At 43.7% G+C, this 24519-nt stretch overlaps 1 protein-coding gene across 1 annotated transcript in view; it reads right to left on the bottom strand.

Annotated features, from left to right (window-relative positions):
• HTR1E (5-hydroxytryptamine receptor 1E) overlaps positions 1 to 10735 on the bottom strand; it is a 43477-nt gene extending 32742 nt beyond the window's left edge. Inside the window, exon 1 of the mRNA XM_074946868.1 lies at positions 10346 to 10735. The gene's annotated coding sequence lies outside the window, so the exon portion shown is untranslated. The remainder of the gene's footprint in view (positions 1 to 10345) is intronic.
• Positions 10736 to 24519: the final 13784 nt, after the last annotated feature.

The following is a 24519-nucleotide window of genomic DNA, read 5'->3' as shown; positions in this document are numbered from 1 at the left end:
TAGCTAACTATTGTAAAGCACTTTGGATAAAAGCACGATAAATATATAAAAAAACCCTTAATAATTAAAGGGTTTTTTTTGTTCTACAAATAAAAGCACACAACTCATATTTTAATATCAGTAGTCTGACCTTACTAATGTGATGGATGTGTCCGCAGCTGGGGAGAGAGGAAGACCCCAAGCTGGGGCTGGGAAGGAGGAAGGTCTCTCCCTCTCTGCCCCGCTGTGGCAGCCTCCGAGCTGGGGCTGGGAAGGAGGGGGGTCTCTCCCCCGCCACAGCAACCCCCAAGCTGAGGCTGGGAAGGAGGGCCGTCTCTCCCTGGCAACTGCAGCCCTGGAGCTGGGGAAAGTCGCCTCTTTCTCTGGACACCGCAGCCCTGCAGGTCCCAAATTCCCCCCAACCCCTCATCCCACTGCCCCCTATTCCCCCCAAGTCCACCACCTCACCTTACATGTGCGTCTTCCCCAGGGTCCAGGCACCTAATTAGTGGAGTCACGCCTTCTGACCCACAAGTTACTCCTAATTTTTAGTTGTAGCTAAGTCTGTTCAAATTCTCTGGTCAGTGATAAGGAGCAGGGAACTATTATGTCTTTAATTTCCCCACTCCAATTCTCTGTCATAAAAGTTCAATTTCTGAGAACAAAGGAACAAGAAAATGGGACAACATAATACTACTTACAGAATGTAAATGGAAGAATATTAGAGCTTACTAGTCAACCAGGGATGATGAATTTAATTTGTGGGCATCCAAGCTCATTTTTAGTGGAGGCAGATGAGGTCTGACGGATTAGGGGTTTGTTCCCAACTTTGTCATTGACTTATGGGGTAACATGGGCCAAGTGACTTAAGACAATGTTTCAAAGTTGAGACCTAAAGTTAGGCACCTGAATTCATATTAAGGCACCTCAATAAAAGTGGCATGATTTTCAGAGATGCTGAGCAGGTCACCTTGTCACCCTAATATATTCTCTTGGGCTCTGGTGCAAAGCCCACAGATGTCAATGGAAAGACTCCCCTTGATTTCACTGAATTTTGGGTCAGAGCTTTGCTGCACTGTGGCCCCAATTCAGCAAGCGCTTAAGCAAGTACTCAGCTTGTAGTGTGCAAGTAGTTCCAGGTGAAGTCAATGGAACTACTCATATGCTTAAAGTTAAGCATGTGTTAAATGCCTTGCTGAAGCTGTGCCTATAACTGGGCATGAGTTGTGCTGAGGGGGGAAAAGGTCAAAGATTACTGGATCAGGCCCAGTAGTGCTAGGTGCTGTATAAAGAAAAACATGATCCCTTCCCCAAATACCTTCCAGTCTCGTTTGTGTGTCCTTCAGGAGATGTAGCGGCAGATCCCAGGGGATCAGACACCCTGAACCTATTTTTCAGGACAGATTTTGAATTGCATCTTGAATTAATGGAATTGCATCTTTGTGCATCATATGAAAACTGCTGCTGTTATTGGGAGTGTTTGACATTTTCCATTGCTCATCATCACACCAAATGATCGGTGTGACAGGATAAAGGAGACACAGAGTACACTAAAGAGCTTGTAAAGTAAATTTCAGGATATTTCAGCCTTTCTTAAAGGTGACCTGAAAATGTTTCAGTAACTTCCCCCGCCCAAACCTTACCAAGCTCACAGTTACATTCTGAATGCTCCAGATAATCAGATCAGAAGGGGCATTCAGCATGCAATTGATATTAAACACACCTTTCTACTTCTTGTTGTGCCATCCAAGCCCATTGTGTAGCAGCAGCTCACACTCTGAACGACTCTTCGACAGTGCACTCTGCTGGTGATGTTACATCAGATGTACGTCTCCTGCAGGATTACAGTGCCAGCCTACAGGGCCTTCAATCATCTGGACTTTATGCAAAAATGCAGGATTTTGTAACCTTTTAAAATATACGTTATACAGTCCTGAGACCTTTACCAGGTAGCACAGGGTTTCAGTTCCATCAACCACAGAACCCATACAGGCTCTGTATTGCATTGCACAGCAGGGCATTATTTGACTGAAGAGCTGGCAAGCTGCACTGGTGCTGTCCATCACAAGGCGTTTAAAAGGAGTGCCTCGGTGGAGTGAATTTTAAGATAATATGCATTACTCCCATTGGATGGGGTATTCAAAAGTGCTTATTGTCAACCCGATTCTGCTCCCATTGAAACCAATGGTTAATTTCAATAGGAGCAACATAATTTAGTCTCCATATTTTCATCTGAGTAAGGGGTAGTAGTGTTGTGCCTGGTACTTTGGAGATACCAGAGAAGAGAAGGGCCCGAAGGATCTGTCTGCTCAGTTGCCCGAGACAGAAGAAAAGGCCAGAGTGACAAAGATATTTCGATGTCTAGAGCTGCAGATGGGTGCCTGTAGGGATTTATAAAATCACCTAAGTAGTTAAGGTGCCTAACTCTCATTGATTTCAATGGGAGTTAAGTGCCTCTCTCATTTAGGCGCTTTTGAAAAATCACACCAGGCATCTCCATACAGTGTCCTCAGGCACACACATACCTTCGTAAGTCTGGCCACTAGGTGGAGGCAGCACACACGAAAAATCTTGTTTAGTTCCAATGGTCAGTAAGCAAAGAGTAACACCTGCCATCAGCCCCAGGCGAACAACGAGCCCAAAGCCCACTGCTGCCAGGATGGGCCACAGAGCCCCAAAGGAGCAAGTAGACTCTACCAGGCTTGGAGAGGAGGGCTGTTCCAGGAGAGGGCTACATAAACATCCACTGAGTAAATATAGTTATGCTTACTCACACTTTGTTTGTTCTATTGGTCTTCTCATCTGCAATGTGCCACTAAAATTCTGCTTTTATTTTATGCCATGAGTGCAGGGGACTAGACTAGATGACCTCTCAAGGTCCCTTCCAGTTCTATGATTCTATGACTATATGAATTTATTTAAAATCACTAGAGTTGCATATGGAGACTGGATTTTCAAAGCCATTTTAGAGCTTTAGACACATACATTTTTGTGTCTAAATCCCCCAGTCAGCTTTGTAAATCCCAGCTGGAGGTTGTTAAACTGGGTACAATGCAGCTGGGAGGATCCATTAAGGAACTGAACTTGGAGCTCAGAAGAGGCTGAGTCAGAAGCGAAGCAAGGGTTTTAATACCTGACCAAGGGCATCAGCGGTTGTGAGCTCATACCATGAATAAGCTGGCAAGAGCCTGTTTCAGCATGGGGAAAACCAAATGGCCCAGAAAGTGCTAGGTCTTGTTAAATGTCCAAAGAAGTTTTTGCTAGGATTACAACTCAGATCTTATAAAACCAGCAGGCTTTGCACCTTAGTATACTGAAGATGACAATCTTACGCCTTTGGAAATAAAGAGGATGAGCAGTTCAGTGTTTAGAACAGTGGCTCTGACCTGAAGCAGAAGCAGTCTTGATGCAGACCCAGTGTTAATTCTTTACTGAAAATGAATTCAATTGCCTGCCGCTATGCTTGCTCCTTAAAGCCCAACACCACGGATTACCCAGCACACTTTGACATGCGCCTCTGACCTGAGGATTTTAAGATGCATTATGATACCTTTTAGCTCTGGAAACATTGTTGCTTTTATCCCAGACTCCCACCAAAAGAGGAGGAGTTGACATGCAGACACTTGAGATTAGTGGAATTGTCGGGTGCTGAAGTTTGTACGGGATATCATTCAGTAACTGACAGCCTGAAATGTTAGAAATCTCGATGCAGCAAGACAATGCTTTTGAAGAGGCCTTTGCTTGTCAGATTAGTATTGAGAAATGGTGACATTACTGAACCTTATTAAAAGATGGAATATTGCCAAAGGAGGATAATGGAAACGAATGCTGGTACCAAACGGAACATCTGAAAACTGCTCATGAGTTTTTCTGTTAGGAACAAGTCTTCGTATTGTCACCACTTCAGCACCTGAATGATTTCATTCATCTCTCAAGTGTCTGTCTGTCAGCACTTGTTTCTCTCCTGGTGGGAGTTAGGGGAAACAGCAGCAACAGTTCTAGAACAAAAACTATCATAGGAATGGGAGTTAGCATCCACAGGTCATGGGAATATGTCACAATGGGCTGGCTAATCTGTCGTGCTGGGTTTTAAGGAGAGAGTGTGGCCACAGGAGAGTGAATTAATTCTATTAATTCCTTATGGATACCAGTTTACAAGGAGTGCTTCCCACTGTTTCAGTGAGGGAGGTTTTGGTTGAATTCTGTGATTGTGTCAACAAGCCAGCTATTGACAAGAATTAGTGGAGCACACCTTACTTTGATTGAAGTATCAAGTGCCTTGTAGCTGACGCTGGCCTGAGTGGGCTATTGCCATGTTCACCCATAGCATGAACAACCTGAGCACAGGGAAGGAGCTGCCAGCGCTGCTCAGTGACCTAGCAGGGGGTGTCTGGGTAGCGTGGAAGCCTGGCTTTGTCTCCCCCTGCCCCAGTGAGCAGTGGCAGGTGATTACAGAGCTGTTTTTGGAGAAGTGCCCTCTGCAGCTGGTAGTTGTGTCCCCCACTGCTCCTATGGAGACTTGAAGATGAAGGGATTATTGTGAAGTCCAGGTACCTAAGGTAGCTCAGTAACTCCATGTTGTATAAATATTCCCTTATGCTATGCTCTTGAGTATTTCTTTATGTGGATACAAATCTTCCTTCATCCTACTGCTGACAGCAAGATAGAAAGCTGGATAAACAATTTTCAGAAGAGCGAGCACTTTGGAGAAACTTGTGAAAATGCCTGTTTAAATTCTGCAGTGAATAGCATTGAACTGCTAAGGAGCCAGAAGACGGGGTACAAAGAAACGTGTTTTTAAGGCCTCCCCCCTAAATCTAGTGACAGTTTTGGCAGCTTCTTTGAAATGGCATGGAAATGCCATGAAAGCAGCACTTTTGTGCTCATTCTGATCTCTGCGTGGAGGAGTCCTCTATATGTGTACCCCGCCTCCTCTCTGCAGAAGAGTCTGCTAAGGCCCCATCCACTCCTCTTTTCACCCCCTTCACCTCCTGCAGACACCTTTCGGTAAGGTCCAGGCTCCATCAGAAGAAAGGGGTAGAGTCAGGTCAGAGGAGAGGGCACATGCACCTTGTCCCACCTCCAGCTTCATCACAGATGTTCTTTCAGGTAGAAGGCTGTATTAACTTTTCCACTGAGTTCTCCTCTGGTCCCTCAGAGCTGTCACAGCTAAGGAGGAATTCTTGGCAGCATGGCTCAATGGAACTACACTGCTGGGGGAAAGAGGAGGCTGCCAGCATACAGGGCCTCCAGGTTAATGGCCTTAGCCTCCCATGGATCCCAGGAGAATCTGGCCCTAGCTATTTAGGGTTCAATCCTGCATTCCTTGCATATCCCAAATTTCTTTTGAAATCAACTGACTCCTAAAATCTAGTGGCCTTTCCCTATCAGACTATAGCAATTCCGAAGTAAATGAAACTTTGAGCCTATACATTTTCAGGATCATTTTAAAGTTCATGCTGCATTAGTTTACCCTGTGATACATATATAGCCATAATGTACATAGAAACTTTCTTCTCCTCACCAATAACTTAAGATAGTATCTAGTATCTAGCCGAGAATGAAAACTTGTTGCTATAGCTGTACTAGCTAGTAAGGTTCTTCAAAGGCCAATACATAAAACGTGACTTTTTCTTGCACTGACAGCTTATGCACAATCTGCTTAAGATACCCAAAATAAAAATTACTTGCATGATTTGCTTATTGAAGGTAGCACTTATCAATGTAAAATTCAGTTTCCAAGAGAACACATATAATAGACTGAAGACAGGCTTTGGTAGCAACATCTGCTTGGGGTTAAATATACACAGCCTTTCTTTAAGAACAGACATCACATGCACACAATATATAATGGTTTTAAGGTGATACCTATAATATCCTTTGGTTTTCCTAGTATAATGCCCATTGGGTGCCTAGCTGCAAAACAAAAGCTCAGATGTGGAATTATGGAAATTCTATTACTGTAAATGCCACCCTTGTATTAAAATCATTGCCTGGCATGGTGCTGCTGAGAAGGCTCTCGGCTACAAGTCTAACTCTGATGGGACTATTTTATCTTGGCACTTAATCTCCTATGAAATAGCTGGTTAGAACATGCATTTCACTAGAAACCACAGGGGAACAGGGAAAATGAAGCTGCACTGCACGTTAAAAAAATGAGATAACAAACGCATTTTAAACTCTCTTTTTAAGCTTTCTTTACAATAGAGTATAAACTCCAAGGCCACATAATCACAGGTGTGCTGGCCCCTCCTTCTTCCTCCACTTACCTTCCTTTCTAGTTCCCTCTAAGCTGGAGCACATGCAACCCCCCGGTGCTCTGTGAAAAAGCGGGGCTGTGGGCTCCCTGTATTGGATCCCAACATCACGTTGCTCAGTGGAACAAGAAGTGGTTGTGGCCCTCCACGCTCACAGATGTAGGACAGGGAAAGGCAGGATTGACTTCACCTGGTCTAAACCATACCACGTCAGTGGAGGCGCATGCGAGGGATGGTTATTGGTATATTAATTGTCAGGACATGTAGGTTGTATCAGATCTTGGCAATCTAGGGAAAATGAGCTTGTCAATGAAAGTGTGTGCAACAAGATCTTGAAATCTGAATAGACCTGAAAGAGCTTGGGCCCAAATACATCTAAACTCCCCAAATTATTTGAAAAGATGTACAGTATATTAAAAAAGCCAAGTTAATAATCTTACCAGTAGATCTATAAAAATAGCCATGTTAGTAAAGCTGTTAGGGAAGATATAATTAGCTATAGATTAGTCCTCTTCCAGTGATACACAAATAATTCAATCTAGCATTCTTAGAGCTGCCTTTAAATATACACTAATAGTTCACTCCAGTATTTTTAGAGCTGCCAAAAAACCCATGGGCTCCAGTGGACATTCTGAGTGCACAAGCATGCAGGAGCAAACCCAAAATCACATATGGCAGCTGTGAAGTGGGTAAGAGGGACGTAGTTGGCCAAATTCACTCTTGGCATAATAAAAATATTTCTTGTTATTAATATACTGCTGTGAATGGACTGAATCCCTGTTCTTTCCCCTGAATCAGTGTCTGAACTTGCTCCCTTCCTAGATTTTGGCTTCATCAGGAATGCAAAAACAATAACACAATATAAACCTCAGCCTAAACCTCCTCCCTGAGCCTGGCTGGCCCTAGGATTTCCATCTGGTACTTCCCCTTCTCCTCCGTGAGAGGATGGAGCTGTGCTTGCCACAATGAGTCAGTCATCAACATTCCAGCAGCTTTATGCAGGTTTCTTCTGGCACGTGTTAACAGGGTGGGACAGCAGAAGACCATCCTGTTACAAGTACCCAAATGTGTGTGTGACACTTACAGACACTAAGAAGATGAGGTCCCTGAGGGAAAATGTTGCACACACTAAGGCTAATAGTGAATTTGTCTCAGTGAGTATCTTGACCATTTCCAAGAGAAAGAAGGATATTTTTATACAGATGACATTTCTATATGGCCGAACTGCTTTTATTTCTAACTTGGATTTTTTTTAACTCTATGTGAAATGCTTTAAATTAGATTTTTTTTTTTTTTGGTTTCAGTCTGCAGTATTTCTGATTTTTAATATCTTGTCAGCTCCCCAAAATGGAGCATCTGGAAAAAGTGGGGTGAGACTTGGAAGGAATCACAGATGTATTCTGGATCCCAGATATATTGTTCATGAGTGGGGAAAAAAGAAGCCAGTTTAATAATGTTCCAATTTTAATTTTAGAGGGGCTTATAGCTTTCTTTTCAGAATCAGGAGATTTAGAAATGAATGTTACATTTTGGTCCGATCAGTTTTGATAGTGTCCCTTTAAAATTAACTGTCAAGTATTTAGATTGTTGACATTAACTTATGGCTGGTATTTGTATGTCTATTTTGAAGATTAATTTTACAAAATAAGAGATCTACTGGGATAGATCATGCAGGAGATAATTTACTGGCTTTACTTGTTGGCAGCAAGAAATCATGTAGTAATGGGGATGGAGATAATGTTTTCCTCCCCAGGGAGTGGTCAGGAGCATGGTCCTCCACACCCTCATGTGTCCTGAGATTTGCAAGGAAAATCCACAGTGTCTATGTTGATGGCTTGCTGCTTCATGCCAGTTCCTAGGACCTCTGACAGTACTGCTCCATATGTAGCCAGGCTACATATACTGTCCCATGTGTGCCTGGTCTTTAGTTTGTCTGTCAAGAGCTTCTGAATGGGTGAAGTAGGAACTAATGCTTATAGGATTAGGATTCAGGCCCTGGTTAGGCAAAGCCCTTATGTGTATGCTCAACTTCAGGCATGTGAGCAGACCTATTGAAGTCAATGGGACTTAAGCATGTGCTTAATGTTAAGGTGGTAGAATCTCCTTCCTTAGAGGTTTTTAAGGTCAGGCTTGACAAAGCCCTGGCTGGGATGATTTAACTGGGAATTGGTCCTGCTTCGAGCAGGGGGTTGGACTAGATGACCTTCTGGGGTCCCTTCCAACCCTGATATTCTATGATTCTATGATTCATATACTTAAAATACACATTGAGGCATGAAGTATTCCCTGTGGATTTGTCATAGGATGATGTATAGTGTTGCCAGTTCTTATGATTCTTGTGATACTTGGTGTTTTTCTTAAAGCCCCAGCTCCTGGAGTCATGTGACTACATGATAATCTCAGCTTTCTTTTTTAAAAGTGTCAGAAAAGATTGAAAATGTGAACCTTAAGGGCTCAAAAACCAGAAGGCAAATAAAAAGAAACCAAAATGTATTACCTTTAAAAAAACTCATGATTTTTGGAGCCTGACTCATGATTTGTGAATACAGGATTGGCAATATTGAATGTAAAACAAATTTGTCACCAGTCCAGACTCTGCCCTATACATCCATGTCCTGCTGAATCCACAGATTCCCCTCTGCCCCATTCTGTGCTACCAGGAAATGATCCCCACAGTGTCTGTGGAAGTGGGGGATGATGCTCATTTTGGGCCTTTGGACTTAACAGATTTTGGATCATTTTTGCATGTCATTCTTCATCTTCGTATTCCTTCATGGCTCAAGTGGATGATATGGTTCATAAAATACTTAGAGCAATGGTATCAGTATTTTCACCTGATGCACATCATTCACCTATTTCACTTTTGTTGTCTAGGTCCCAGTGCTAGTAGGGATGTGCAATTAAAGGAAAACTGTCACTTATTTTTCAAATCGAATAATCACATCATCTAGGTATAAGAATAGGCAAGCCACCACTTTAAAACAAAATGGAATAAAAACTGCTCAAAGGAAATTGCAATGCAGCCTGCCGGCTAACAATGGACTCATAGTTTGTCCCCTATAGTTTGTGACCAAAGAAGTATTTTTGCAGCAGCTGAATGGATGCAAAGCTAGAGAATTTCACAGTGGTTTCAAAGGTGCGGCCATTAGCTATGCCATTATTATCCTCTCTTGGCGTTTCTTTCCTGACCCCTTGGTGAGAATAATAAACAAAGCCATTTATACCTCTTGGAGCAAAATTCAATTTTGCAGTATTTTTTGTCTCCTTCCACCTTCTATGAATTTTAGCTATTGTCTGGTTTTGTGCCCATTCCAAATGCAAGTGTCTCTGTTGTCTCTGAAATCCTATGTATCAACTCTATCAGATAAATACGTAGTATGAGTACAAGTATAAGAAATGCAGGTGTTAGTTTATTATTCAGATATAGTTATGGGATGTTCTCTTTGTAAATACAGATCCAGCACATTATTTTCATAACTTCTAACAACCTTATATTCAACCAATCTTGTAAAAATTCTCTCAGAATGAAGCAAGGTGATAGTGGCGCTGTTCCAGTGTAATTACCTGAGGCTGACAAACCGTCCTTACCCCATGTGCCCTTGCGTGTTCTTGCAAGGTGAAACTGACATGACATTGCACTGCTTCCTGGCTGGGTGACTCGGTTAAGAGGACCTCAGTGTCACCCTTCACTGGGAGTGATCCGACTCTTTTTGGTTACGGGTGTTACAAATTCAGCATTAGCGAAGTGCCGTCTCCTCGCGCCTCCCATCTCACGGGGCCTCTGACTTTCGAGGTGGGAACAGACAACACCTATCAGCTCATGGAGCTTCCCTCCCTGCCAGTGAGAAGCTTTCACACTTTCAGTGGCATTTGCTCGGTTGAGTTTTAGGCGCCACATTAATTCCCCTAATCCCGCCTCACAAATCAAAGCCTACGGCGAAGAACAAAAGGAACTTTAGAGCAAGTGAAATGTCTTATGCTGAAGGCTCGCCGGACAACCAGCGCGCACACACGAACACGGCCTCATTACACCGGGCTGTAGCCACGGTTGAAGCCACGGGCTTGTCACAGTAACCTGCTTGATGCTGCACACACCGCGTGTTACTCACCTCCGAAAAGCCCCGGCTCGTCAAGGGTCCCGCTGGCTTGAGCCGCGCTGCTCTCATCACAACGCCACGGGCTGTTTTGCTGTTAAAGTGCCAGGCCCTCTCTTTGCTGATTGCAGCTCAAGTCTCTCAAAGGCTGATCCCCCCGCGCAGAACCTGCCAGGGTCTCCTAATTCTGCAGCAGCCCCAGGAGCATGGCACGCCGCAGCAGCCGCCGGTCCAGCCCAGCCGCTGAGAGAGCTTCCTCCGGCGAGTCAGGTTTTTGGAAGCCTTTTACACCCCCTTGGGAAGGAGCAAGGGGTCCGGGACACACCGTGTAATCTGCTCCCACTCCCTGTCTGAGAAGGGAGGCAGCTGCCAAGGCGGGAGGGGGGCAGAGGGGATGGGTGGGCGCGGAAAGGCAAAGAAGCAGGAGGAGGAAAGGGAGAGGTAGCGCAGGTATGTGAGAGCCAGAGAGGAGAGGAGACAGCGAGCTGGGGAGCTGCTGGTCTGACTTCTCTCTCGCTGCTCAGGCTGCCAGGAAAACTCTGCCAGGGAAGCCTGGACCAGCTGCTGCCAGTCCCACCATGGACACTAGGGGGCACCGCTTCCATTCAGTACGGGTGGGAGGAGAGCGGCAGGGCCAGTCCCGCTTTCATCGCCGGTGCCTGCACAGAGCGGAGCTGCCCGGGGGCAGGGAATGCAAAGCTCCCGCTTGAATCTTTGAGCAGCGCAGACAGCGAGGGAGATTTTTGGTTGGAGGGGGAGATAAGAGCAGGGTCCTCCCAGACCCTGCCCCAGCCCCCCAAATTCCATTGCTTAAGCCGATAACAGCCCAGCTGTGCCCCCACCAACTCCAGTCCCCCTACGCAAACCCATGGTTGAGTGGCAGCTGGATCCTGACCACTTTGGGGCTCCCCTCTCCCCAAATCCACTGCTTCAACGGGGAAAGAGTTTAGCCACTCTTATTCCAGCTACGTGATCTGGACACAAATGCATTACCTGGGTCCCGCTAGATGCTGACCTCCCTCCCCAAAATTGGCGTGCCTAAGCCACAGACTGTCTCTAGCCATCCCTACTGCCTCTTAAAAACCCGGACCCCCTCCACACAGCAGTACCACAAGAACCCGGACCTGGCATCTGGAGCCTGCCAGATCCTGCCAAATTTGGATCATAAACCGGGACATTGTAAATTGAACTATCAAAATGAGAACAAGTGTTGCTTTTACTAATTAAACAAAACAAACCGAAAACTGGACCTGGACCCATCCTGGAAACTTTGATTTGGCACCTGTATCCTGCTGAATTCAGCTGATTTTTGGCTGCATACTCCCCAGTTTTACCATCTAAACTTGGTATCTATGCAGCTATTCCTAATCCTCCAGGATTTTCATCTAGGTACGAAATGATATCACTGGCAAAGACAACAGTTCAGTTGGAGGGTTGGTTGAGTGAGTGAAGGGAAATGAGCAAAGACAGGACTCAGAATTTGTGCCCAGCTGAAGTGAAATCAATGGAAGATGATTTGTATTTCAGAATATGACCCAATATTGTTTTAAAAATGTGTTCTACTAGCCCAGGCTAAACAGGATTTCTAGGGTCAGTGTGTAAACCAGGCTAAAGCACCTAAAAAAACCTTTCAGAGTAACAGCCGTGTTAGTCTGTATTCGCAAAAAGAAAAGGAGTACTTGTGGCACCTTAGAGACTAACCAATTTATTTGAGCATGAGCTTTCGTGAGCTACAGCTCACTTCATCGGATGCATACTGTGGAAATTGCAGAAGACATTATATACACAGACACCATGAAACAATACCTCCTCCCACCCCACTCTCCTGCTGGTAATAGCTTATCTAAAGTGATCATCAAGTTGGGCCATTTCCAGCACAAATCCAGGTTTTCTCACCCTCCACCCCCCCACCCCCCACAGACAAACTCACTCTCTTGCTGGTAATAGCCCATCCAAAGTGACCACTCTCTTCACAATGTGTATGATAATCAAGGTGGGCCATTTCCTGCAGAAATCCAGGTTCTCTCACCCCCCTCCAAAAACCACACACACAAACTCACTCTCCTGCTGGTAATAGCCTATCCAAAGTGACCACTCTCCTTACAACCTGCATGAAAATCAAGATGGGCCATTTCCAGCACAAATACAGGTTTTCTCACTCCCCCACCTCCATACACACACAAACTCACTCTCCTGCTGGTAATAGCTCATCCAAAGTGACCACTCTCCCTCCAATGTGCATGATAATCAAGGTGGGCCATTTCCAGCACAAATCCAGGTTTTCTCACCCCCCCCCCCACACACAAACTCACTCTCCTGCTGGCAATAGCTCATCCAAACTGACCACTCTCCCCACAATGTGCATGACAATCAAGGTGGGCCACTTCCAGCATAAATCCAAGTTTAACCAGAACGTCTGGGGGGGGGGGTAGGAAAAAACAAGGGGAAATAGGCTACCTTGCATAATGACTTAGCCACTCCCAGTCTCTATTTAAGCCTAAATTAATAGTATCCAATTTGCAAATGAATTCCAATTCAGCAGTTTCTCGCTGGAGTCTGGATTTGAAGTTTTTTTGTTGTAAGATAGCGACCTTCATGTCTCTGATTGCGTGACCAGAGAGATTGAAGTGTTCTCCGACTGGTTTATGAATGTTATAATTCTTGACATCTGATTTGTGTCCATTTATTCTTTTACGTAGAGACTGTCCAGTTTGACCAATGTACATGGCAGAGGGGCATTGCTGGCACATGATGGCATATATCACATTGGTGGATGTGCAGGTGAACGAGCCTCTGATAGTGTGGCTGATGTTATTAGGCCCTGTGATAGTGTCCCCTGAATAGATATGTGGGCACAGTTGGCAACGGGCTTTGTTGCAAGGATAGGTTCCTGGGTTAGTGGTTCTGTTGTGTGGTGTGTGGTTGTTGGTGAGTATTCGCTTCAGGTTGAGGGGTTGTCTGTAGGCAAGGACTGGCCTGTCTCCCAAGATTTGTGAGAGTGTTGGGTCGTCCTTCAGGATAGGTTGTAGATCCTTAATAATGCGTTGGAGGGGTTTTAGTTGGGGGCTGAAGGTGACGGCTAGTGGCGTTCTGTTATTTTCTTTGTTAGGCCTGTCCTGTAGTAGGTGACTTCTGGGAACTCTTCTGGCTCTAGACCCTTCCTGGACTAGCATCTGCTATAATTTTTTAAAAGGTAGATAGGAAAGATCAGCTTAATAAGCACATTAGGTAACATAGCTGTACTTACAATAGATACCAAAATAATAAGTTTTATAAGAAAATAACTTTGTATTCATCTTTGATAAGAATAAAAACTGTATCTGGAACAAAAGTGCCCCTTTACTTTCTAATTGAACCAATAAGTAATGCTTGCTTTGTTTTACTCAGCATATTTTTTGTTCCTGTCCAGTTTTCTAAAAACTGATTTGGAGCTATTTTAATTTATTTTACGTCTGTTGTGTTTGTAGTTTGATCAATTTCTTATTACTTTTATGTGTCTAGACATTTTGGCTTACCGTTGCTTACCCAGTGATTTTTCTACCATTCCATTACAGGACCTGTTTCAAGTTGATGTATCTGAATTTGTGATGAAATTATCATGTTTTGATGAATATAAACGATTAAATTGTCAAAGTGTTTTATAACAACACTTTAGGACGATAGTCAGCTGATGGGTACTCATGTGCAGTTCCTATTGAAGTCAGTGTGAGCAACATTTATGTAGCTATGGACAGAATTTGTCCTTTGATAAACAGCCCAGGGTTCTACTTGTTCTGTTTCACAACCATAATGTCTGAAATTTAAACATATCTCAATGGTATACTGCCAAGTGAAGTCAGGGAGAAAGCTGAAACAGTGTTAGGGACATTCTGCTCTTTATATACATAATAATGTTTGGAAATGTCATGCTTATTTCAAACAGAAGATATGAGACCATAGCCTTCTCTCCACTGTGAGGGATGGATGGGATGAAACTTGCTCTAATAATAGCCAAATATGGACAGTAAGCATGGAAGGGGTGGGAGAAGGAGTACTTCAGAGAAATCTGTGACAGTTACAGACCGTGGGGATGTCTGGGTCAAACTACGAACTCCGTTTTCTTTTGAGAATGCCATTTGGCAATTGGAATCTTCATTGCACCTTCACTTTGCATTGTAACCTCCATGTGGGTTTAACGTATCCAGGCGGCGGTGAAAGCAAGTTCAATCCAGGCAAGGTCAGTCTCTGCTGGACACTCCCTGCTCCTGCTAGGATTCCAGACACCCCACAGAGGGTAACAGTGAGCTAGCCTGGCTGCTCTAAGGGTCTGTCTACATTGGAGCTTGGAGGTGCAATTCCCAGCTCAAGTAGGCGTATGCACGCTAGCGCTGATTGAGCTAACATGCTAAAAGTAGAAATGTAGCCACAGCTGCAGGAGGGACTAGCTACCCAAATATGTACTGAGGATTTCAGACAGGATCCTCCGTGGATGGCTAGACCGTCCTGCTCCTTGTACCACCATGGCTACACCGCTGTTTTGAGAGCTTTAGCTCAATCGGAGCTACCCTGGGTATGTCTGCTCAAGCTGGAAGTGTAGATGTACCTTTGAAGCTCTGTTCTCAGGGATCCAGAACAGAGGCAGTAAGGTAGCAGGTCCCCTTGTGATGGCTTTGGAGGGCCCTGTAATGGTATACGGATACTGTAACTGGGTTCTTGTGGTGCTTACCGTATGCCTCTATTGAGTTAATTCAACAGCAGGATTGCTAGGAAATGTGCCCAGGAAGAGAGAGCTGTAGTAGATCCTTATAGACTCTCCTCAGCAAGCAACCTGCGAGAGAATGCAAGAACCATTCACTTTTTGATGCCCTGGCTCAGCCCCCTGCTGGGCCTGCCAGACTAGTTTCCCCTGGTTTGACTTGGTCCTTGTGGGGAGGCAGTAAAAAGGTGCAGGAGGGTTTAAAGAGAGAGACACACTCCCTCCAGGAGTCACACAGGGTTTGGGGCTAAGGAGATCACAGAGCCTGCTGTGGGAATCTGGAGGGAAGCTAGGCCTACTGGGGGTCCCTCTCTGGAGGATGATTAGAATATAGGTAAAACAGAGGTGTGTGTAGATGTATGGAGCTGGTTTGTACCCAGCCAATAAAGGACCCACTGCCACACCCAGAGTCTCTTTCCAGGCACAATTTTATTTTCCAAACATGGGCAAGGCACATCAACAGTCCCTCAGCCCACCCTGGGCTATAGCTCCCAGAGGATTCTCCCCTTTTTGCTTTCCTCAGTCCCTCCTGCATCAGGGCCTACTGAATGATTCTTTCTTGCCCTTTTCAGTGAGCACCACTTCATAGGGCTTTCTCCCTGCAGGCCCTTTCCCCACAGCAGCTTCCCACTGCCTCCCCCTCCCAGGGACCTCTAGCCACCTCTCCCTAGGAACTCCCTGCTGCTGCTGCTGCCCCTTCCTTATTGACTGCCTGGCTCTTTATAGCCTCAGGTGCTGCCCTGTCTTCTTACCTGGCCAAACTGGGACACCTGTTCTAGCCCAGGGGAGTTGGACCTGCTTCATGTAAATGGACGAGCCCTCCTCTGACAGCAAACCTTTTGTTTTAAAATCCTTTTTTCTTCTGCTGTGCTTTGTTACTTTAGTTAAATAAACAATACTTTTGTTTTAAGAAGGCTGCTTTGGGTCACAGTAATGCACCGGTCACAGATTCCCAAAGGGAAGACCTGCAGATATTGAACCCAGTCAGGCCTGAAGGGTAAGAACAGTTGATACACAGGGTACTGTAGCCTAGGGTGCAGTCTGAGTGTGAGAGAATTGTGGGATTCCACCCTGAGAGGTGAAGGTGTGAGACCTGAGGGAGTGCACCAGAGCCTATAGATGGGGTCAAAGCCAGTGCTACACCACTGGGGACCCTCAGGAGGAATATTCTGCCCCCCTCCTACATACTAAAAAAGTGAATGGAGGGGCCTTTGAGCTGCTTCGGGCCCTAAGCAATAGTCTTCTTATGTCTAGCGCCGGCTCTGTCAGAGATGCAGCTAGCCCTGCGACCGTGGCACCCCTAACTGCCTGGGCTCCAAGCCCCAGCCTGAGAACTGGTTCCTTTCTTTCACTGAGCACCTCTTTAAATAAACAACTCACAAATAAGCAAGTATCCAACTCAGGTGCCTTTTCTTCCTGTGTCACCAAGTGAAAGCTGAGAAGCAAATTCCATTATGCAATCTGTTTTCATTAAACTGGAAAATATTCTTTAGTATTTTTTATATCATTAGCAACTTAGCTTATGAGGTTAACAGTCAGTACTTTTCACAGCACTTTCTGTCTTGTCTACTTAGATTGTAAACTTTTGGTGATTAGGAGTGTTTCATATTATGTTCTTTCAGAGTGCATAGCACCTGGGGATCCAGTCTCAGTTGGGGCCTTTACCTCTACCTAAATACAAATAATAATCTATTTAAAAGGTAATATTTATCTAGATGCTCATTAGGATGAGTGAGACAGCTTGTCATAGAACTACATAATACCATCTCTCCCAAGTAGTGATTACTGCATCCTACCCTCCCTCCCAAGTTATATTTCAAGTACAGCTACAATAAATTATTTCAACCCAATTCAGTCTAACTACTTTAGAGGATGGTATGTGGATTCACCCATCATTTACTTATGGAGAGCCTTCAAGCCAAACTTCTCAAAGTGGTGGATGATAAAATATAGTTATAATATAATTTAGAACTTACCTGATTGTGAAAGAGCAATATTAAGCAAATAAAGTATTCAAGGAAGCATTGTACCCAGACAATGGAATCTCAGTGAAAGGAATAAATATCAAGTCACTCAGAGCTGTACGGGTAAGAGCGTCTCACAGCTATGGTGGAGTGGCTGTCAAGAAAGCATCATTAACCAATTAAGTCTTGTAATTATCCTTTCTTCATTTTAAAGATTAAATTAATTTCAGTTGTTATGAAAGGTGCTGGAAAGACAGCTATAGTTAGTGAAATCAGATGTCCATTCTCATCACACGTATACAGAAGAATCATAGAATATTAGGGTTGGAAGAGACCTCAGGAGGTCATCTAGTCCAATCCCCTTCTCAAAACAGGAACACCACCAACTAAATCATCCCAGCCAAGGCTTTGTCAAGCCAGGCCTTGAAAACCTCTAAGGATGGAGATTCCACCACCTCCCTAGGTAACCCATTCCAGTACTTCACCACCCTCCTAGTGAAATAGTGTTTCCGAATATCCAACCTAGACCTCCCCCACTGCAACTTGAGACCATTGCTTCTTGTTCTGTCAGAAGAAGAATGGACCAGTGGTTAAGATGTTAGGCTGGGACATCAGAGACCTGAGTTTGATGCTCTTGCTCTGCCACAGATTTCCTGTGTGATGTTGGACAAGCTGCTCAGTCTGTGCACCTCAGTTCTCTATCTGTAAAATGGGGATAACAGCACTTCCCTACCTCAAATCGTTGTTGTGAGAATGAAGACATTATTGTGAAGCAGTCAGATACTAGAGTAACGGGGGCCACATGTTAGATGGGCAGTGTTGGCAAACCATTCCTATATAGCCCTAGCAATGTACCCTAACCCTGATCTCGTTTGGTTTCTGTGCATATTCAGTCTTGGCAGAGTGAATTTGTACATGGGTGCTGGACAGCATGGTGAAGCTGAGGCACCTTCTTTTAGATGCACTGTAAAGTGTTTCTCACTATGAAGGGAAATCTCCTTGTCAGATAAGATTGCTTGGATTCAGGCATTCATTCAGTCTTAGATTACTTGGAGGCCACCACCATGGCAAATCCAGGTCAGATATGAGGGGGATGGAAAATGTGCTGTCTTCTGTACTTGGGTTTATGCTAATCTTGTTCACTGAGGTTCCGGAGCTTCAGGCTACAACCTCTGAGTTAGATCCATTTAATTCTCAGCTGGTAAAATCTAGCAAAGAGACAATGGCTCTAGTTTACACACATGCGCTCACACACACACACACACACACACACACACACACTCTCTCTCTCTCTCTCTCTTTTTATCTCTATTTTTTCATTGTTCCTTTCCCATCCCACTCCCTTCTTTTGTGTTCATGGTTGCTGCTTCTTCTCCAGCAAGTCATTGTGCCTAAACCCCAACTAGGAGGGACCACTTCCAGGGGCAAGAGGCTAATCTGTTCTCCACACTCATTCAGTCCTTTGACTTTACGAACAAGGGTGCCAAACTATTGTTAAATGTGATGCTCTACTATAAACAGCACTGAGACAACCATATCATGTCTATTGAACAGTTTATTTCGGTGGCTAGTACATTGTGGGCACTACTAGAAATAAATAAAATAGCAATATAGACATAACCTTTAACTGAAAGCCCTAATAGTCCTCATCCAAGTACCAATCTCCTGACTCATCCAGCCTTCTTTTTTTTTGTTGGCCTTTATTAATTTCTTAATATATGTTCGCAGATTAACATACTATAGTTCAAAGGTCATTCGATTAATCTATGGGAGCCTCCTTATAACTAATTGCTGTAGTCACTAGCTATTAAAGATTACTAGGTTCCAGTGGAACTTTACTGCATATCAAATAACTCGGTAACTTAGCAACAAAACTGAACCCCTTTACAATTTCCAAGTGAATAAGAGGAACGTTGAGCTAGCAAGTTAAACCAAAATTCTGAAAGAAGAAGGGAGAAAGAAATAATGTACAAAAAAATTCTAGCGTTTTCAATGTAATATGCATTTGCACATGATCACGTACATACAGTATGCATGCAAACGGTACGTATACTATGTGATCTCCAAAGGTTTACTCTCTTACTCAGAATCTTATTCTTCAGCAGTAGGAGATTAACTCAAATATCTACTTCAGGGTATCTTGCACCTTCCCCAGAAGCATCTGGGGTCATCTACAGTCAGACACAGAATACTGAACTAGATGGACCTCAGCTGTCACTCAGTTTGGCAGTTCTTCTGTTCCTGTGTAGTCACATCTCTTTAATCAGAATGATCCCAGGATTCAGTTCAGTTTTCTTTGTTAGAAGAAGTTCTCTGTTATCTAATGTAAAAGAATGATCTAGAAACAGTGAACCCTCAGCATTTAATAATTTACTGTCGTCCACTCACTGTTCCACAAGCCAATTAACAAAACAGCATCCTTCGTTGTATTTGGAGCAGAAGGCACTGGTCATGCTTACTATAGTTAAAGCTGCATGAATGTAAGATTCCAGTATCATATCCAGTATTCACAAGCCCATGCCTTTCAGAAACGCTCACTTTTGGCTGATGTTTTCCATGTGGAGGTCTCTGACAAAGATGGTTTTATTTTTGAGATATGGGATACTGGGGAAAAAAGAATCAGTTAGTTTTACAGTGGGAAAAGTGTTTTTTTTTAAAATGGTGCTATAGCAAAAGCAGCTGAAAGTTGAAAGTTGTCAAGAATGTGGTACTTGATGGGAAGTCGGTGTTCCTGTAAATAGTTTGACACTCTTGATAGATCGGATTGCAACCAACATGGTTAAGTTCTATCCACACATCAGCTTTTTTCACAACACAACAATAGAGGAACAATTAGCAATTATCTTTGATTATGGCTGCACTAGCAACTGTACATGTATTCATGCATAAGGTTGTGCCATAACCTCTCTATTGCCCAGATACAAACCCCAGAAGCACATGTCGGAAGGCGAGTAGAAGGTGAATAAGTTAGCATGACAGAGGCGTGTGGGTAAATACATGCCTCAGACTGTGGCATGGCCCTATACCCCTGCTAGTGTGGAGGAGGGCATGGGGCACGTATCTAGTCTCGAGTTTCAATAGTCCTCCAGTCCTACAACGCATTGAAACCTTTTCTTCCTGACCCTTATCCAATCTATAAAGATCTGCGTCCCTGTATTTCATTGGTAGTAGTGAGCTGAGCTGAGCTGACTGGTTCAGAACAGCTTTCTGCTGCATTCTTGATCAGTACAGGTGAACGTGGATCCGGCTCTAAGAGCAGCTGCCTGGCCCACCAACCACACCCGAGTGCTGATCAATGTGTGGTCAGAGCATACGGTCTACCATGACTCCGCCCAGAGTTACCTGTGCTGGGAAATTTCATGGAGGTTGAAGAAGGTGGGCATTGAACAGACACCTGCCCAGTGCCAGGAACACACCAAGTACTTGACGATCCTGTACAGGAGGGAAAAAGACTCGAACAGTCATTCCTGGAGGGCTCGTTGTATATGTCCCTTCTACCATGGGCTGGCCCAGGTGCAGTTAAGGGCTCCCAGTACAGACCCTGAAGTGGCTCATGACCCCATCCTCAGTCCTGCTGGCCTCACTGTCTGATGGGATGCTGATGAGGCCCAGGATGAGGAGGCAGCAGGGATGGCGGAAGAAGCCCCAGAAAACCTGGAGGACGCCTGGAGGAGTTGCTTAAGGAACCAGAACCCAAAGCTTGTACATTACAATGGGTACCATACTCCTTTCTAATGTTCCCTCTTGCTCCTGATTTTAACTCCAGTTCTTGCTCTGCTTCAACCTTTAAAGGATCTCTGAGCAAGACACTGCTATAAATCAATGATTTTATTGATTTCCCATGAACCAATATTATGCTTGGGGCAGAAGCTATCCAACTGATTATTAATGAACAATCATTGTGTCCCTGGGTCTGTACATTTCTCAGCCAGCAGACAGGTAGAAAACGTCCCAGGGCTGTGCGGTTTGGGGGAGTGGAAGGGGTGGGTGGCAAGGTCCTGGATGTGGATGGGACAGTTATAGAAAACGTATAGTTTGCTGAAAGTTAGTAAAAGCTGTCTTTTTTCCCTTGGAAGATTACAGTTTCAGTGCTTCTACCCACCACCCCTTATCTTACCGTCCTCTTACAAATGAGAGCCATGTTGAACAGGGGTAGTGATGGAGGGTGTAGGTTATGTCCGGGAAGGGGAGGGGAAAACTTTGGTTGTCTGAGGAAAGTTTAGTCATAGCTGTCCTTTCTCCCTTGGAAGATTATACAATTGTTACTGTCCATGCCCCTTGTTCCTCGCCTCTCCCCACAATTAGACTTGCTGCACAAGCTGGGGGAAACAGGAGTGGGAGAAGGATCCAGTCTGGAGGCTGAATAAACACAGTGTGGTGTCCCTTTATGTGGAGAGGTGAGGGGCTTGTGGTGCTGTACTGACACATCAGGGAGAAAATAAAGTTGTGGGGTGTCTTTCTTTCCCTGTCCATTTCACCGCTGCTAGACACAAAGGCATGATTGTCTAGTGATGCCATTGGCCTGGGGTGCGCTGTTTTTTTGGTTCACATCTCCCTTTGCACGGAAACTCTATGCTAGCTGAGAATAGTGTCAATTTCCAGTTGAGTGACCCCCCAGTCCTGTAAGCATATTTCAGCAAATTTCTGGTGTAGTAGACGCAACAGAGGTCTTGAGGTTCAACAGCAGTGCAAATCTGCTTGGTCTACCTTCATAGCTGACCAAATCCCTCCATTCACCAATACGTAGAGGGGTGACCATTAGCAGAAATATTCCTCTGGCATAGATTGCCGGTTCTCTCCCAGAGAACTGGAAAGTCACCTCTCTTCTATTCTGGTACTTTGAACACTGCTGTGTTCTTCAAATGTTGGCCAGCCTTGAAAGAAGAAATTGCAAACTGGTAACATAGCCCCTGGTAGGAACTGCCCCCACTCCTTGTTGGTTTTTTTTGTTACATAACTGCCCTCAAAAACAAAACAATGTAAAACTTCAGAGCCTACAAGTCCACTCAGTCCTACTCCTTGTTCAGCCAGCTGCTAAGACAAACAGGTTTGTTTACATTTGCAGGAGATAATGCTGCCCTCTTATTTACAATGTCACCAGAAAGTGAGAACAGGCATTTACATGGCACTTTTGTAGCCGGCATTGCAAGGTATTTACGTGCCAGATATGCTAAACACTCGTATGCCCCTTCATGCTTCGGCCACCATTCCAGAGGACATGCTTCCATGCTGACAATGCTCGTTAAAAAAATTATGCATTAATTAAATTTGTGACTCAACTCCTTGGGGGAGAATTGTGTGTCCCCTGCTCCGTACCTGCATTCTGCCATATATTTCATATTACAGCAGCCTCGGATGATGACCCAGTACATGTTGTTCGTTTTAAGAACACTTTCACTGCAGATTTCACATAACGTAAAGAAGGTACCAATGTGAGATTTCTAAAGATAGCTACAGCATTCGACCCAAGGCTTAAGACTCTGAAGTGCCTTCCAAGATCTGAGAGGGATGAGGTGTGGAGAATGCTCTCAGAAGTCTTAAAAGAGCAATACTCTGATGCGGAAACTACAGAACCCGAACTACCAGAAAAGAAAATCAGCCTTCTGCTGGTGGCATCTGACTCAGATGATGAAAATGAACATGCGTCAGTCCGCACTGCTTTGGACTGTTATCGAGCAGAACCCGTTATCAGCATGGACGCATGTCCCCTAGAATGGTGGTTGAAGCACGAAGGGACATATGAATCTTTAGCACATCTGGCACGTAAATATCTTGAGATGCCGGCTACAACAGTGCCATGAGAACACCTGTTCTCACTTTCAGGTGACATTGTAAACAAGAAGCAAGCAGCATTATCTGCTGTAAATGTAAACAGACTTGTTTGTCTGAGCGATTGTCTGAACAAGAAGTAGGACGGAATGGACTTGCAGGCTCTAAAATTTTATATTGTTTTATTTTTGAATGCAGGTTTTTTTGTACATAATTCTACATCTGTAAGTTCAACTTTCATGATAAAGAGACTGCACTACAGTACTTGTATGAGGTGAATTGAAAAACACTATTTCTTTTGTTTTTTTACAGTGCAAATACTTGTAATAAAAACATACATATATATATATAGTGAGCACTGTACCCTTTGTATTCTGTTATAATTTAAATTAATATATTTGAAAATGTAGAAAACATCCAAAACTATTTAAATAAATGATATTCTATTATTGTTTGAGTGTGATTAATTGCGATTAATTTTTTTAATAGCTTGACAGCCCTACTATATACGTTAGTATGCATTAAGCACCAATAATATTAAGCACAAATATTGTAGCAATGATCTGGCCTATAACATAATCCTGTTCACTTATGCTAAGTATCCCATAAGTCCTTGCATTTGCTGAAGTAAATATGTGACATAAGTGGATAGGAAACATGTGAAAATCAAAATACATGCATTCTATACCTTAATAGAAGGTAGGGCAGTACCTTCCAGGACCAGTACCTGGAATAATAGTATTCAAAACAAAGCTAAGGAAGGAACAGAACAACATGTTAGGGAACTGGGACAAACTGACGGGTTGGATTTTTGTGATGTGTAAAGAGATGTGGAACTTGTAAAATCATATAAATAATACCATCCAAAATGTGTAACTGGGGGAGCACACCTGCATATGGTGAATGTCACATTGCTACATGAGACAGCTCCTTGGAGACTGGTATTGTTCTAGAATCTTTTTCCTGTATCATATTAATAAACCTGACTGTCACTGGTTATTTGGTCTCTTGCGTATATTTCATAACGATCCAAAGTGTGGTCAAGCAATTGACTGTACAATGTATTCACTGTAATTACATAGAATGACAGTACTTTATAACTACATTTTTAGGGTATGCTAAAATAAAGCATATAATTACAACCGACCCATATCTTTGTATGGCACCAGTGTCAATTGCGCAGGGTATCAAATATGAACTTATCCTGTCTGAGGACAAAGAGATGCCGGAAAGAAAATTCATTTTTAAAAAACCTGTGGAAATGAGCGAAGTGCATACTACAGACTTGCTAAATAAATCTTTCAAAATTTATATTGAATTTACTCTATTATAGTGTATATTAGGAGCAGATTCTAATACATCAGTCAAAATGTCTGCCAGTATGCATAGGCAGACTATTTCACAAGGGAATATAGATTTGTATTAAAATGTACATTGCAATCTATTCCAAAAAGGTTAAAATGACAGATAGCTTTTAAGTGTCTATACGTTTTTTTCCCCATAGTTTAGTGATGTTCTGAGAATGTAGAGGAAATTCCCTGAAGTGACTTTCACATGCACAGATAACAAATAGATGAATATCTAAAGAACAGTAGATTAAAAACTTATAATTCTAAATGTCTAAGTGTAATTTTTAAAGTAATTTAAAAAGCTGAAAACACCAAAGAAGCAGATGCTTTCTGTGATTGAATTTGAAGCTTGAAAGCAACAGAAAATGCAGA

Source organism: Natator depressus, chromosome 3, assembly GCF_965152275.1.
Source record: "Natator depressus isolate rNatDep1 chromosome 3, rNatDep2.hap1, whole genome shotgun sequence".
NCBI lineage: Eukaryota > Metazoa > Chordata > Testudines > Cheloniidae > Natator > Natator depressus.
The sequence above is the reverse complement of the archived record's forward strand: the minus strand, read 5'-3'. Positions and strand labels throughout refer to the sequence as shown.